Below are 15,268 nucleotides of genomic sequence, written 5' to 3'. Positions count from 1 at the left end.
GCAAGCAAAAGAATTGCATCCATCATCCATGTGGAATCTAAGCCCCTCTTGATACAGAGTTGGAGTAGACATCACCATCCCAGCGTCCACAGTATGGAAGAATAAAATATGGATAAGAGTGGATTTACCGATATTATACTATAAAACTTGTGACTACTACTAGAAGAAATTGTAGCATTGAGGTGGAGAAAGTGGCAACAGTAGTTGCTGAGGGCAGGAAGAGGGAAGAAGAGATGTGATGTGGGGGCATTTTTGGGACTTGGAGTTGTCCTAAATGATATTGCAGGACCAGATGCTGGGCTTTATATATCCTGCCATAACCCACTGAATGTACTGGGGGAGAGTGAACTACAGGGTAAACTATTATCCATGTGGTGCGGCAGAGCTCCAAAATGTGTTCACCGAGTGCGATGAGTGTGCCGCGATGATGGGGGAGGTTGTTGGTGTGAGGAGAGTGGGGGGGTGTATACAGGAACCTCTTATTTTTTTTTTAAGTAAAATTTTTTGAGATGTATGTATCTTCAAAAAAATACAATTTACAAAAATGATGGGGTGAGGGGATGGGGAATGGGTTATATGGGAACCTCTTAGGTTTTTTAATGTAACATTCTTTGTGATCTATTAACTTTAATTTTAAAAAGTGTAAAAAAATAAATAAAATAAATGGGGGGAAAAATGACCTTGCTTAAACCTCCATATGCACCTCAGTGACTACTCATATAAAAAATACATGTTTTAGGGAGTGGATATAGGTCAGTGCTTGCGTGCCTGCTTCCCATGTGTGAGGTCCTGAGTTCAATCGCCGGTACCTCCTAAAAAACAAAACAACAAATGAACAAACCTGTTCTCATTGGGGAGTGGATGTAGCTCAGTGATGAGCACCTGCTACCATGTACGAAGTCCTGGGTTTAATCCCCAGTATCACCTCAAAACAAAAAAACATCTTTTAATGTGCTTTTTTGTGACACTCTCGACAATCTATAATTCGTACTTATACCTGGATCCAGTATTTGCTCCAGTTTGCAAGTTAAAAACTCTTGTAAGCAGGAAACGTGACTTGTGCACAGAAGGGCAGGGTGGGGTTGTGTGCCAGGTGTGCTCCTGAAGCCAGGAGGTATGTCTCTGGGCCAGGCCCCTTGGATCTGAGAGACCTGTCAGGAGGGAGGGGCTTCCTGCAGTGTGAGCTGATGGCTGACCAGAGGCAGGGCCCAGCCTTTGTAGCCCTCCAGATTCTAAAGAGACGTCCACATGGTTGTTTGCCTTGCCTGCCCTGTCACGGAGTGGCTGCTTGGTTTTGGAGCCCTTCTTGCACCCACAGGGCTAAGGCACCAGCCTTTTGCATGGTGTGTGTGTGGGTGTGTGGGTGTGGCACTCCTGTAGGTTTAGCCTTAAGTCTTTGTTGTGTAACAAACCACCCCAATTCTTAGTGCTTGAGGAATAATCATGGTCTGCGCTTGGCAGTGTGGGCTCAGGTCAGGCAGGTGGTTCTGCAGACCTGCCTGCAGCTTGATGCTGCGTGGAATCTCCTCTTGCATCTGTCTGGCTGTTGGCAGACTGTCAGTCTGGGCGTCTTCCTTCTGGTGGTCTCAGGGTTCCAGGAACCGAGAGAGAGCATGTCCCAGCTCCCAGGCACCTTGGAGCTGCCCGTGTAGTGTTGCCCCTTAACTGGAGCCCAGATCCAGGGGAGGGAAGGCACCTCACTTCTCGACTGAAAGCGCTGCAGGGGGCGCATCGCCTCAGAAGGCAAACATGCTGGTGCTATCGTTTTTCTTGATTTTCATGATGAAAAATTCAAATATACACCAGTGTTCAAACATATCCCAAAGTAGAAAGTAATACACTCACTCATCCATATGCTCATCACCTAGACTCAACAATTTTCAAAATTTAGCTCATTTGCCCCCTCCATTCTTTATATTTTTTTTTGCTAAAGCAAGTCCCAAACATCATGCCATTTGAATCCTATACACTTCAATATGTGTTTCCTAAAAAGGTATACATTCCTTCTATAATCACAATGCCATTATTACATATTGGTATCATCTGATACTTAGTCCATAACCAAATTTCCCCAGGATTCTCAAAAATGACTTTTTAGAGTAAGTAGATTTGGATAGGGGTCCATGAAAGATCCAGAGCAGTCCCCACTAGCTTTGCCTTTTGGCTGTTGACTTGTTGTGACACCAGGTCAGGGGCACTATATGGAGCCTCCATACTCTGCGTTTGCTTCCTCGTGCAGGCATTTAACCCTCCGCTCCATGCCCAGCGTTTCTGTTGAGTTAGTGCTCTAGGCTGGGGTGCATTTGGGTTCCACTTTCTGGCAAGAGTCTTTCATAGGTAGTACTATGTGCCTCCAATCACTTACTTTTGAAATATATATTTTTTATTGACGTGTATCATTCATACATGAACATGCTTAAACAATAAGTGGTATAGTAAAGGTTGTGAACTTACAAAACAAACATGCGTAACATCATGTAGGGCTCCCAAACATCTCCCCACCACCCCCACCTTGCACTGCGGTACGGAAAGCATCATTAAAATGTTACTGATAACTAGAGTCCATATCTTACATTTGGTGTATTTTTCCCCCAACCCACCCTATTATTTTTTAAAGTATGTTTTTATTACAGAGGTTACGAAGCAGTCATGCACACACTGTCACTTACTTTTGGCCACACTAGGATTGCTCTATGGGTGTCTCCATTACTCTCATGGTTGAGCCTTCGATGACCATTATCTAAATCTGTTATTTCAGTAAATGTTAAAAGATGATTTTCTAATTCCATCATTCCATCTAGATTTTATCATTAGCTGGAGTTCTTCTAGATTGTGTGTATCTAAAATAGAGTTCACAAAATATATTATTTCCTTTTAATTGGTAGATTACAAACTTAAGGAGTCATGCCCAAGTTATTTCTAGCCAACACTGGAAAAAATATATATGCTTTTCTTAGGAAAAAATTGAGTTAGAAATTTTTTCTATGGTTAAATAGGCATAAAAAAATTTTTAACAATTTTTAAGAGTACAATTAATTGACATTAAACACATTAAATATGTGTAACTTTCACCTCTATTTCTAGAACACTTTGATCATCCCAAACAGAAATTTGTATATATTAAGCAAAAAATACTCCACTCCCCCTTCTCCCCACCCCTTGGTAACCACGTTCTGCTCTGTCTCTATGAATTTGCATATTCTAATTATTTCAGATAAGTGAAATCTTACAATATTTGTCTTTTTGTGTTTGGCTTATTTCACTCAACATTACATCTTCAAGGTTCAACCATGTTGTAGAATGTACCAGAACATCATTCCTTTTTAAGGCTGAGTAATATTCCATTGTATATATAAACCGTGTTTTATTTATCCATTCATCTCTTGATGAACACTTCAGTTGCTTCCACCTTTTGGCTATTGTGAAGAATGCTGCTTATGAACATTGGTATGAAAATACCTGTTCAAGTCCCTGTTTTCAGTTCTTTTCAATATACACCTAGAAGTAGAATTTGCGGGTCATAGGGTAATTCTATGTCTAATTCTCTGAGGAACCGCCAAACTTTTCCACAGCAGCTGCACCATATTATGTTCCCAATAAGGTACAAGGGTTCTTATTTCACTACATCCTTGCCAACATTTATTTTCCATTTTTAAATAATAATTATCCGATTGGGTATGAAGTAGTATCATATTTCATTTTTTATTTATATTTTGCTAATTGGCAATGATGTTGATCATCTTTTCCTATGCTTTTTGGCCATTTGTGCATCTTCTTTGGAAAGATGTCTATTCTAGTCCTTTGTCCTTTTTTTTTTTTTTTTTAGGCCAGTAAAAAGAATTTATTGGGAAATGGGGGAAAAGAGCAGAGCTTGCTGAGAAATGGAAGAGAAGAATGGAAATACGCACCAAGATTTGGTGTGGGCTCCTCTAGGCAGAGAGTGAGCTCTGGCTTGTGTGGTCCCTTTTAAGCTGTTACTTACTCCTCCCCTTGCCAGTGCTAGGGGGAGGGGCCCAGCTGGTATTGGCTCCTCCTCCAGGGGTGCGGCCAGTGGGGAGGCCTGTGTGGAATATCTGGGCCATGGGGAGGTCCTGGGTGGCATTACTTGGGACCTCAAGGTCAGGGGCAAGGTCTCGGTGGGGTCTCATGGCCATGTTGCCTGTCCGTTACGTTGTCTGTTGGCTGTGTTGCGGCTCATCTTTTCCTTGTTTGCCTCCTCAACTCCCCCTCAGAGAGTTCACGCCCTTATTCTTAAGGGGGTGCTGAGGGGTGATGGTCACTCTTTTCTAGCTCCTTCCTGCTGGTTTGGGCAGTATCCCTGCCCGGCAGGGCACAAACCTCTCTGGCTATTCTATTGAGGTTGAGGGAAGACAGGTCTGACACTGTGGTTGGAACCGGACGAAATCCCTGCAAGACTAAGAAGGTGTTAATTCTGTAAGAAATAAACTTAATTAGAAGTTTGAAGATACATGGTCTAAAAGGATAAAGAGGACGGTGATGAGCAGGCCCAGAAAGGGGGCCAGCCATGACACCCTGGACCCCGAGAGTGAGAAAGGCCAGGCGCCTTCAGAGGCTGCTTCCTCCCAAAGTAGATGGAAATGGCATCTGCCCTGAGTTCTTTTATGCTTTTGGTTAACTCTAGGGAGAGGTTGTGGTAGACCTGCTGGGTTTGGGTATAAACTGCCAACTCCAGTTCCCACAGCAGCGGTTATGCCTAGGACAGCTCAGAGAGGTGTGAAGAGAGGCACTGCCCTAGACATAAACGCACAAAAACAGTACAGGCAACAAGACAAGCACATGGCAAGCAAATAAAGAATACTTAAGAGAGCCATTTCTTTGTCTTATAGACATGTTCATTAACTACTTAGAAAATGAATTAAATTTACCAGGACTTGTAGCATGTTCAATATCCCTCTGCATATGTCTGTTTCAAAAACTGGGTTGTTAGTCCTTTTCTTTGTTGAGTCATAGGAGTTCTTCATAAATTCTCAATATTAATCCTTAATTAGATATATGATTTCCAAATGTTTCTCTCATTCTGCAGATCGTCTTTACACGTTCTTGATAATGTCCTTTGATGAACAAAAATTTAAATTTGATAAAGTCCCATTTGTTACTTGTGCTTTTGGTGTCATGTCTAAGAATCAGTTGCTTAATACAAAGTTCTCAAGAAACTCCCTTATGTCTTCTAATAGAGTTCTATAAAATTAATTCATATTTGGGATGTTGACCATTTTTAGTTCATTTTTGCGTAGGTGCAAGATAAGGGGTCCAAAGTCATTCTTTTACATGTGGGTTTCCAGTTTCCCCAAAAGCATTTGTTTAAGAGACTATTCTTTCTCCATTGAATGGACTTGGTACCCGTGTCAAAAATCAATGGGCCATAGATGTGTGGCTTTATTTCTGGATTCTCATTTCTCTTCCATAGAAAATATGACTGTCCTTATGCCAAAACCACACTATTATAATTAGTAGCCACGTAGTAAGTTTTGAAATCAGGAAGTGTGAGATCTTCATTTTAGTCTTTTAATTTTGTTCTTCTTTTTCAACATGTTTTTGTCTATTCAGGGCCCCTTGCAATTCCATATGAATTTGAAGATAAGTTTTTCTTACACCTTATTAATAGATTTAATATCAAAGATTTGACATCTTTATAATATTAAGTCTTAATGTGGTATATTACATTGATTGATTTTCTTATGTTGAACCACCTTTTCATTCCTGAAATAAATCTCTTGGTCATGATGTACATAACCTTTTAATATAATGTTGGATTTGGTTTGCCGGAATTTTGTTGAGAGTTTCTGAATTTATTTTCATAAGGAAAATTGATGTGTAGTTTTCTTTTTTGTGATGTTTTTATCTGGCTTTGGTTTTAGGGTAATTCATTGAATGAATTAGAAAGTGTTCACCCTCTTTGATTTTTGGAATGGTTTGAGCAGGATTGGCCTTAATTTTTCCTAAATATTTGATAGAATTCAGCAGTGCAATCATCTAGTACTGGGCTTTTCTTTGTTAGAAAGTTTTAATTACTGATTCAGTCTCTTCACTTGTAATTGGTCTGTTGAGATTTCCTATTACCAGTTCAGTCAGTTTAGGTAATTTGTATATTTCTAGGACTTTGTCCCTTTCAATCAGGTGATCTAATTTTTCCGGCAAACATTTATTCATAATGTTCTTTTATAATCCTTTATATTTCTGTAAAGTTGGTAGAAATGTCCCCACTTTTATTCGTGATTTTAGTTATTTGCTTCTTTGCTCTTTTTTTCCTTTGTCAGTCTGGCTAAACTTTTTTTATTTGATTTGATCTTTTCAAAGAGCCAACTTTTGGTTTGTTTCTCTCTATTGTTTTTCTATTCTTTGTTTCATTTATCTCCACTCTACTCTCTATTATTTCCTTCCTTCTGCTCAGTTTGTATATTGTTTGCTCTTCTTTTTCTAGTTCCTCCAGGTATAAGGTTTTTTAATTGATTTGAGATCTTCTTTTTTAATGTAAACATTCAGAGCTGTACATTTCCTTCTCAGCACTGCCTTTGCTGCATCCCATATGTTTTGATATGTTGTGTTCTTATTTTCATTCATCTCAAGATTTTTCCCTTGTGATTTCTTCTTTGAACCCATACTTGTTAAAGAGTATATTGTTTAGTTTCCACATATTTTTGAATTTTCCAATTCTTCCTGTTACTGTTTTCCAGCCTCATTCCATTGTGGTCAGAGAAGATACTTTGTATGATTCCAATCTTTTTAAATTTGTTGAGCTTGTTTTGTGACCTAACATGTAGTCTATACTAAAAAATGATCCATGTGCTCTTGACAAGAACATGTATTCTACTCTTGTTGGGTAAAGTGATTTATGTATGTTTGTTAGGTGTAATTGGTTTGCAGTTTTTGTTCCAGTCCTCTATTTGATATTGATCTTCAGTCTAGATGTTCTAGCAATTATCAAAAGTGGTGTATTGATGTCTCTAACAATTATTGTAGAATTGTGTATTTCTCCCTTCTGATCTGTCAGCTCTCCATATATTTTGGGGCTATGCTATTAGGTGCATATAGGTTTATAATTGTTATATCTTCTTGCTAGATTGAAGCATTAAGCAATATATAGTGTTCTTTGTCTCTTATAACTTTTTTTTACTTATGGTCTAATTTTGTCTAATAATAATATATCCACCTCATCGTCTTTTGATTACTGTGGTGTGCATCTTTTTCCAACCTTTTACTTTAAACTTCTTTGTGTCTTTGTATTTCAAGTAAATCTGTTGTAGACAGCATATACATGGATAATGTTTTTTCATCCAGTCTGGCAATGTGTGACTTTTAATAGATTTTAATCATTAATGTTTATTTAATTACTGATAAAAGTTTATTTCTGTCCTTTCAGCTATTTGTTTTTTTGTATTCCTTTATATATTTTTTGCTCATCAATTGCTCCATTACTGCCTTTGGTATTTAGTTACTTTTCTGTAGTGTACCATTTTGACTCTCTTCTTTCCTTTTCACTGTACTTTTTATTTATTTTCTTAGTGGTTAGTTTGGGGATTACAATTAGCCTCTTAAACTAATAACCTAGTTTGAAAATACCAATTTAATTTTGGTAGTATACAAATGTTCTGCTCCTGTTCATCTCCAACCCTCCTACTTTATAATGGCATTGGCTCAGATCACATCTTTATATATTGCATGCCCATTAACATACAGTTTAATTTGTTGTACACATCTTCCTTTTAAGTCATATAAAGAGTTAAAAAATAATTAAAAGCCAGAAAGTACAATAATATAGGATTTCATACTTACTTATGTATTTACCGTTACCAGTGTTCTTTATTTCTTCTTATGCCTTCAAAAGAAGAATGGTCTTTAAAAGACCTTTATTATGAATCTTTTATACAAACAGGCACACTGTAAAAAATTCAAACATTTTATTTTAGAGGACCCTTCAGCTTCTTTTAAGGAGTATATAATTCTCTCTGTTTTTATCTGGTGAATTTTGTATTCTCTACCTGCTTGGGAGAACAGATTCCAAAGTAAAGTAGAGTAGACTATTTTATTCTAATCTGAATTTATTGTTTACATCTCAGGAAATATCTTATAGCATTTCTTTAACAAAGATAAGTCTGAGAAAAAGTTTCATGAACATGATGAGAAATGTGACACTTCATGTGTCCTCCATGTTTCCCTCTGTGAGTTTTTGATGTATATGCTGCCTTAATCCACAGTCATGTTATAAGAGGCTCAAAGTTAACATGTCCAAAATAGTTTTTATAAGATTGGAAAGGAGGACTTATTGCAGAAGTGGAAGAATATGAGAGAAATTAAAGAGTTAAAATTGGCAGAATTTGATGCAGTTTAGCTGACAGTTTAGTACTAATGCAAGTATTTTAGTTCTCAACAAGTTTTAAAATATTTTATAAGATGTTAACATTAGGGAAACTATGGTGAAGGGTATACAGAACTCTTTTCCCCTTTTGGTCAAGGTATAAACTTACTGTAAAATTAAAAGTTTAAGGTAAAATACACATACAGACTAAGAGAAATACTTTCAGTACAAAAGGATACATAAAGAACTTCAACAAATCAATAAGCAAGATATCCCAATAGAACAAAATGAGAAAGTGATATCAACAGGCAAATGAGATAACATTTTTGTCTATCAGAAAAATAATTGAAAGATTAATGTTATCAATTGTTCATACACATTTGGGTAACAGAAAAGATAGGTAGTGATTTGGTTTTCTTGGAGGGCAGGCTGATAGTATCAGTTAATTTTCTTATAAACATATCCTTCAATCCAAAAATTCCATTTTAGACACTTCTCCTGCAGAAGGATTGGCGTATATACACACAAAAGGAATATATAAGGATTTTTGTTGCAGTTTTGTAATAGAAATTGTTTTAGGGTTTTCTAGGGAAACAGAACCAACAGGAGCTCTCTGTAAATAGTGTGAGATTTTGTAAAATTGTCTCCTGAAACCGTGGGGAAGAGCAGGTCCAAATGTCACAGGGCAAGCTGCAAACCAGAGGCTCCCGTGAAGGCCCTGGGTGAGGTCCCAGGACCTGGCTGTCGGAGGCAGAGGTGGGAGTTCGCTCTCTGGATGCTGAAACCACTTCTCCTTTCAAGGCCTTCAGCTGACTGGATGAGACATCACTCCTTGCTGACAGCAATCACCTCAGTTGATTATAGATGTGACCAGTCATCTATGCAACCAACTCACTTATGAACGTGCATGAAATGCCCTTGCATTACAGTTAGCTGAGTTGACCAAACAGCTGGGCACCAGGACTTGGCCAAGGTGACACATGAGCCTAACCATCACTTGTCAACTTCGGAGCCATACGCACCATCTTAAACCATTCTTTTTTTTTTATTATTATTTTTTAAAGATTTATTTATTTATTTATTTAATTCCCCTCCCCTCCTGCGGTTGTCTGTTCTCTGTGTCTATTTGCTGCGTCTTGTTTCTTTGTCCGCTTCTGTTGTCGTCAGCGGCACGGGAAGTGTGGGCGGCGCCATTCCTGGGCTGGCTGCACTTTCTTTCATGCTGGGCGGCTCTCCTTATGGGGCCCACTCCCTGCGCGTGGGGCTCCCCTATGCGGGGATCACCCCTGCGTGGCATGGCACTCCCTGCGCGCATCAGCACTGCACGTGGACCAGCTCCACACGGGTCAAGGAGGCCCGGGGTTTGAACCGCGGACCTCCCATGTGGTAGACGGATGCCGTAACCACTGGGCCAAGTCCGTTTCCCTTAAACCATTCTTAATCTCAAAATCTCTAAATCAAAACAGTAACAGACTTTTTTAAAAAAATGGCCTAACAATATTCAACTGTCCTGCATAAAAGTAGAAACACACTAAATCTCTCCAGAAAAGGATGCAAGTCCTTGGGTAATATTCACTCTTAAACATGACATCCTTAAATACTATGACATGAAACTGATACAAGCTATATCATATGATAAGGGAAAAGACTAGGGAAGAAACAAATATTTTCATTTTATTTATATATAAAAACATACTCAAAACAAGGAAGACATATTCATTACAGTCCCCGTTTGTGTAACTGGTCGCCTGGTCATAGCTCATATTTATCACTACCTTCCTCCACTACCCATTCCACGTTCCCTTCACCCTCAGCAAGCACCCTGCTGGCTATGGTTCTTTGCCAAGTGGGGTGACCCAAACCTTCATTCCTGAAAATTTGGGGCCATTGTTAGTCTGCCTGGATTGGGTTGTTGAACTTTTCCAGTGACTTTAATTACAGGGTATGGCAGTACTAAGACATGCCCTAGGCGAGCTTCTGCACTCCAGGCATTATGTAGATGCAGTCCTGTTTCCCCTTGATAGTCAGGATCAGTCACCTCAGCCAGGACAGTAACTCCTTTCTTTGCCTGTTATTCAGAAGCACAAAGACCCAAAGTGGCCAGGCGGCAGTCTTAACTTCCAGTTCAGTGGAATCATTGGTGGCAGCACTCCTCCTTTTGGAACTAAGACCTGTAGACCAGCAGAGCTTAAGTCTGCAGGGACAGGAAGCAAATTTTCCTAGTGGGTCATTAGGGGTAATAGTGAGTGGTGCCACTCCCATTTTCACCCCTTGATTCCTGGGTCCATGAATCCTGACTATGGGAGAACCAGCACCATAGAGTGGATGCTGATTTAGAGCATACCCAGCCTCCTGGAGAACATTGCCCCAGCCCTGCAAGGTAGTGCCACCTCGTTGGTAATTGAGTCTTCAAAAGGCCATTCCACTGTTCTGTCAGTCCAGCTGCTTCAGGGTGATGGGGGTGGGAAACATGGTAAGACTATTAAAGTCCATGAGCATGCGTCTATTCCCTCACATCATTTGCTGTGAAGTGGGTTCCTTGGTCAGAAGCAATGCTGTGTGGAATGGCAGTGGGTAAGACATTTGGTAAGTCCATGGATGGTAGTTTTGGAAGGAGCATTATGTGCATGGAAGGCAAACCCATATCTGGAGTATGTATCTTTTCCAGTTAGAACAAATTACTGCCCCTTCCATGATGGAAGTGGTCCAGTGTAATCAGCCTGCCACCAGGTAGCAGGCTGGTCACATCGGGGAGTGGTGCCATATCAGGGGCTGAGTGTGGGTCTCTGCTGCTGGCAGATGGGGCACTCAGCAGCGGCTGTAGTGAGTCAGCCTTGGTAAGGGGAAGTCTGTGTGCTGAGCCCATGCATAACCTCTTTCCCTACTTCCATGCCACTGGGCAATGACAGGTGTGGCTGGGGAAAGAGGCTGAGCATTAACCACAGAGCAAGTCATCTTACCCACTTGGTTATTAAAATCCTCATCTGCTGAAGTCACCCTCTGGTGAGCATTCACATGGGACACAAATAATTTTCATATTTTTTGCCCACTCAGAAAGGCCTATCTACGTAACTCTTCCCCAGATCTCTTTGTCACCAATTTTCCAATCATGTTTCTTCCAATTCCCTGACCATCCAGCCAAACCATTGGCTACAGCCCATGAATCAGTGTTCATTTGTACTTCTGGCCATTTCTTCTTCCAAGCAAAATGAACAGCCAGGTTCACTGCTCGAAGTTCTGCCCACTAGGAGGATTTGCCCTCACCAGTGTCCTTCAGGGATGTCCCAGAAAGGGGCTGCAGTGCTGCAGCTGTCCCACTTTCAGGTGGTACCTGCATATTGTGCAGAACCATCTGTAAACCAGGTCTGAGTTTTCTCTTCTTCAGTCAACTGATTGTAAGGGACTCCCCAAGAGAACAAAGCTGTGAGCTGGGAAAGAGAAGGTAACATGGCAGGAGTGGTGGCCATGGGCATTTGAGCCACTTCCTCATGTAACTTACTCATGCCTTCGGGACCTGCTCAAGCCCTATCTCCTTACCTCTTCCACTTTACTATGGAGTGCTGCTGTGTACACCCAACTTCATGGTTTGGTGGGTCAGACAATGTCCAGCTCATGACAGGCTACTCAGGTCTTGTGGTAACTTGATGGTCTGTGTTTAAGTGTTCAGTCTCCACTAAGGGCCAGTAGCAGGCCAAAAGCTAATTCTGAAAAGAAAAGTAATTATCTGCAGAGGACGGCAAGGCTTTGCTCCAAAATCCTAAGGGTGTGCGTTGTGATTCTCCCACAGGGGCCTGCCGAAGGCTCCAGACAGCATCTCTATTTGCCACTGTGACATCCAGAACCACTGGATCTTCTGGATCATGTGGTCATGTGGCCCAAAGGGGTAATGCAGCTTGCACAGCAGCCTGGACCTGTCACAGGATCTAATCTAGTCCCCAGTCAAAACTAGCAGCTTTTTTGGTCACTCAGTAAATAAGCCAGATGAAGAATGTGTTGTCTCCAAAATCATCATGCCTCTTTTTTGGTCCTAGGAAGGGTCAGATGCAATGGCTTATCCTTCACTTTAGAAGGGATATCTCAACATGCCCCACACTACTGGACACCTAGAAATTTCACCAAGGTGGAAGGCCTCTGTATTTTTGTTGGATTTATCTCCCATCCTCTCTCATGCAAATATCTTACCATTAAGTCTACAGTAGTTGGAAATTCTTGCTCACTAGGTCCATTCAACATGATATCACCAGTGGAATGTCTTGTGGGAGGGAGAGATGATCAAGATCCTTTTGGGCATTATTATGACATAGGGCTGGAGAGTCGATGTGCCCCTGCATTATGCCAGTCAACAGGTATTGTTGGCCTTGCCAGGTGAACACAAACTGTTTCTGGTAGTCCTTACTAACAGCAATCGAGAAAAAAGAATTTCCCAGGCCAATAGCAGCATTCCACTTACCGGGGTATGTGCTGATTTGCTCAGTCAGTGATACCACATCTGGAACAGCAGCCGCATTTGGAGTCACCACCTGGTTAAGTTTACAGTAATTCACTGTCATCCTCCAAGACCCATCTGTTTTCTGCACAGGCCACATAGGAGAGTTGAATGGGCTGTGGTGGGCGCCACCTCCCTGCATCCCCCAGATCCTTGATGTTGGCGTTGAACTCTGCAGTCCTTCCAGGAATCCGGTACTGCTTTTGGTTTACTCTTTTGCTAGGTAGGGGCAGTCCTAGTGGCTTCCACTGGGCCTTTCCTACCATGATGGCCCTCACGCCACAAGTCAGGGATCCAGTGTGGGGCTTCTTCCAGTTGCTGTGTCTGTCTATTCCAATTACGCATTCTGGAACTGGGGAAATAACCACAGACTGGGTCCAGGGACCCACTGGACCAACTGTGAGATGGACCTGAGCTAAAACTCCACTAATCACCTGACCTCCCTAAGCCCATACTCTGACTGGTTGACCACAGTTATGTTTTGGGTCTCCTGGAATTAATGTCACTTCTGAGCCAGTGTCCAATAATCACCAAAATGTCTGATCATTTCCTTTTCCCCTGTGTACAGTTACTCTGGTAAAAGGCTGTGGGTCTCCTTGGGGAAAGCTGGGAGGGAGAATAACAATATAAATTATTGGCAGTGTAACAGGATCCTTCCCCAAGGGGACCTGGCCTTCCCCTCATTCGAGGGGCTCTGGGTCTATTACCTGTCTCAAGTCTGGGAATTGGTAAAGGGGCCGAGACGCAGAGGAGTCTGCAATTTGAGTTAGGGTTTTGTTCACTTGACCTCAAAGTCTTCTGCTTATACAGCTCCAGAGGAAATTTAGTGGACTGCCCATCTATTTCAGTTCCAGGTACCCTATGATCTATTAGCCAGTGCCATAGCTCTATGAGACGCACTCTTGGATAGCTGCTTTGAGCCTGCCTTTCACTGTGTAGCCTCACCCACCTTGTCTTTGGTGAGTAGGTGTTGCTATGGCTTCTGCCAGCCCTGAACCCGATCATCCCCATAGTATTTAAGGATGCTTAAAGGTCCTTAAACACTGTGTTAAGGCCAATTACAGCAGTTCCCACAGTAACGTCTGGACTTCAGGGAAGATGGAGTTAGTCTTAGTCTTACAAATTGATTCCTCACAGTCCTGGTGAAAGGTGTGTCCTCTGGATATTCCTGGGGTGGGTGGGTGGGCAGCTCTTACATGATAACTCCATTCTAGCATTCCAGTCTCTCTAAGGCTTTGGGTACCCCCACCTGTGGAATACCAAGGCAATTCTGACATCTTGCCCTCAGCCAGCTTTGGCCATCTTTTGGTCCATGTTTCAACCAGCCTCCTGACCACACAGCGTGCTCTCTGATCCTTTGAGCTACAACATTGAATCCAGAATCTCTGTGTAGTGGGCCTGTGCCAATAAATTCAGCCTGATCCAACTTGATATACTTGGACCAGTATCCCATACCCTTAGTGTTCATTCCCACACATGTTCCCCTGATTTTTATCTACATAAATTGAAAATTTCCTACAGTTTTTTGGAGTATTGCATACTTCCTCATGGGTCACACTTTGTACTTCGCCTTTGGGGGCTTGTTGTGACTTTAGTTACAAGTCTGGGAGAAGAGGGGTGCTAGGAGTAGGCAGCATTAGAAGTGTCTGGTGAGCCATTACCTCGGGGTGTTCCCTTGCCAGTTCATATGAGGAGACAGGATTACTCGTCCAGGTGGGGGTTGGAAGGCAGACTGCACAGGGCAGGCTTGAGGCTGGGTGGTCGTGCTCTCAGGACAGACCATGTCAGGTTTATCTGGCAAAGTCGCAGCACTTTGCCAGAGTGAAGTCATCCCCAACGACATCATCATCAACTCACATGTCTCCACCCCAACCCTCAGGGTTCCCCTCCTTTCCAGTCAGTGCCCTCTCTCTAACAGCAGGCACCATGCGAGGTCGAGATTTCGGTTTCCATCGTAACTCCGCTGCTTGTGCAATGAGATTCTTGGTCTGGTTTTCAGAGATCGAAGTCTGTGGCCACACGAAACCAGATTTTCTTTTCAGGCACACACAGAAACGTTCACATTATTCCTGGGGTGCTTAAGTTATAAATTTGAAGCCTTCAGTTCATCCCTTTCTTTTGTAACTGTATCTGGTATATTGAGGAACAGCCAGGCAACATCATTGTGCCTTTTAACTCCAAAACTCTGCTAAGGTGTTAAAAACACTGTCACCCAGGTCCCTGCCTTATATAAGCACAGAAGTGTCCTTTCCAGTGGTGATCTTTTGCATATATCTGTTGCCAGCTCGTGCCATGGAGTGTCAGTAGCCTCTCAGTTACTGGAAAGAGAGTCATTCGTGCCCTTGAATCTAATCAGAGTAGAGAGCCAATAGCAAAAATCCCAGAACCAATTCAGAAATCCCATTTTTTAAGATTTTGTTTCTCAAGAACCACTCCCAATACCAAACTGTATTAGTCAGTGCTCT

The 15,268-nt window shown here is 41.7% G+C and overlaps 1 protein-coding gene across 5 annotated transcripts in view; it reads left to right on the top strand.

Moving 5' to 3' along the window:
• Positions 1-15,268, top strand: part of TJP1 (tight junction protein 1) — a 277,704-nt gene that overhangs the window by 141,479 nt on the left and 120,957 nt on the right. The gene's annotated exons all lie outside the window — the stretch shown is intronic.

This window comes from Dasypus novemcinctus, chromosome 3, assembly GCF_030445035.2.
Source record: "Dasypus novemcinctus isolate mDasNov1 chromosome 3, mDasNov1.1.hap2, whole genome shotgun sequence".
Lineage (NCBI taxonomy): Eukaryota > Metazoa > Chordata > Mammalia > Cingulata > Dasypodidae > Dasypus > Dasypus novemcinctus.
This window is presented reverse-complemented; position numbering and strand designations above follow the sequence as displayed.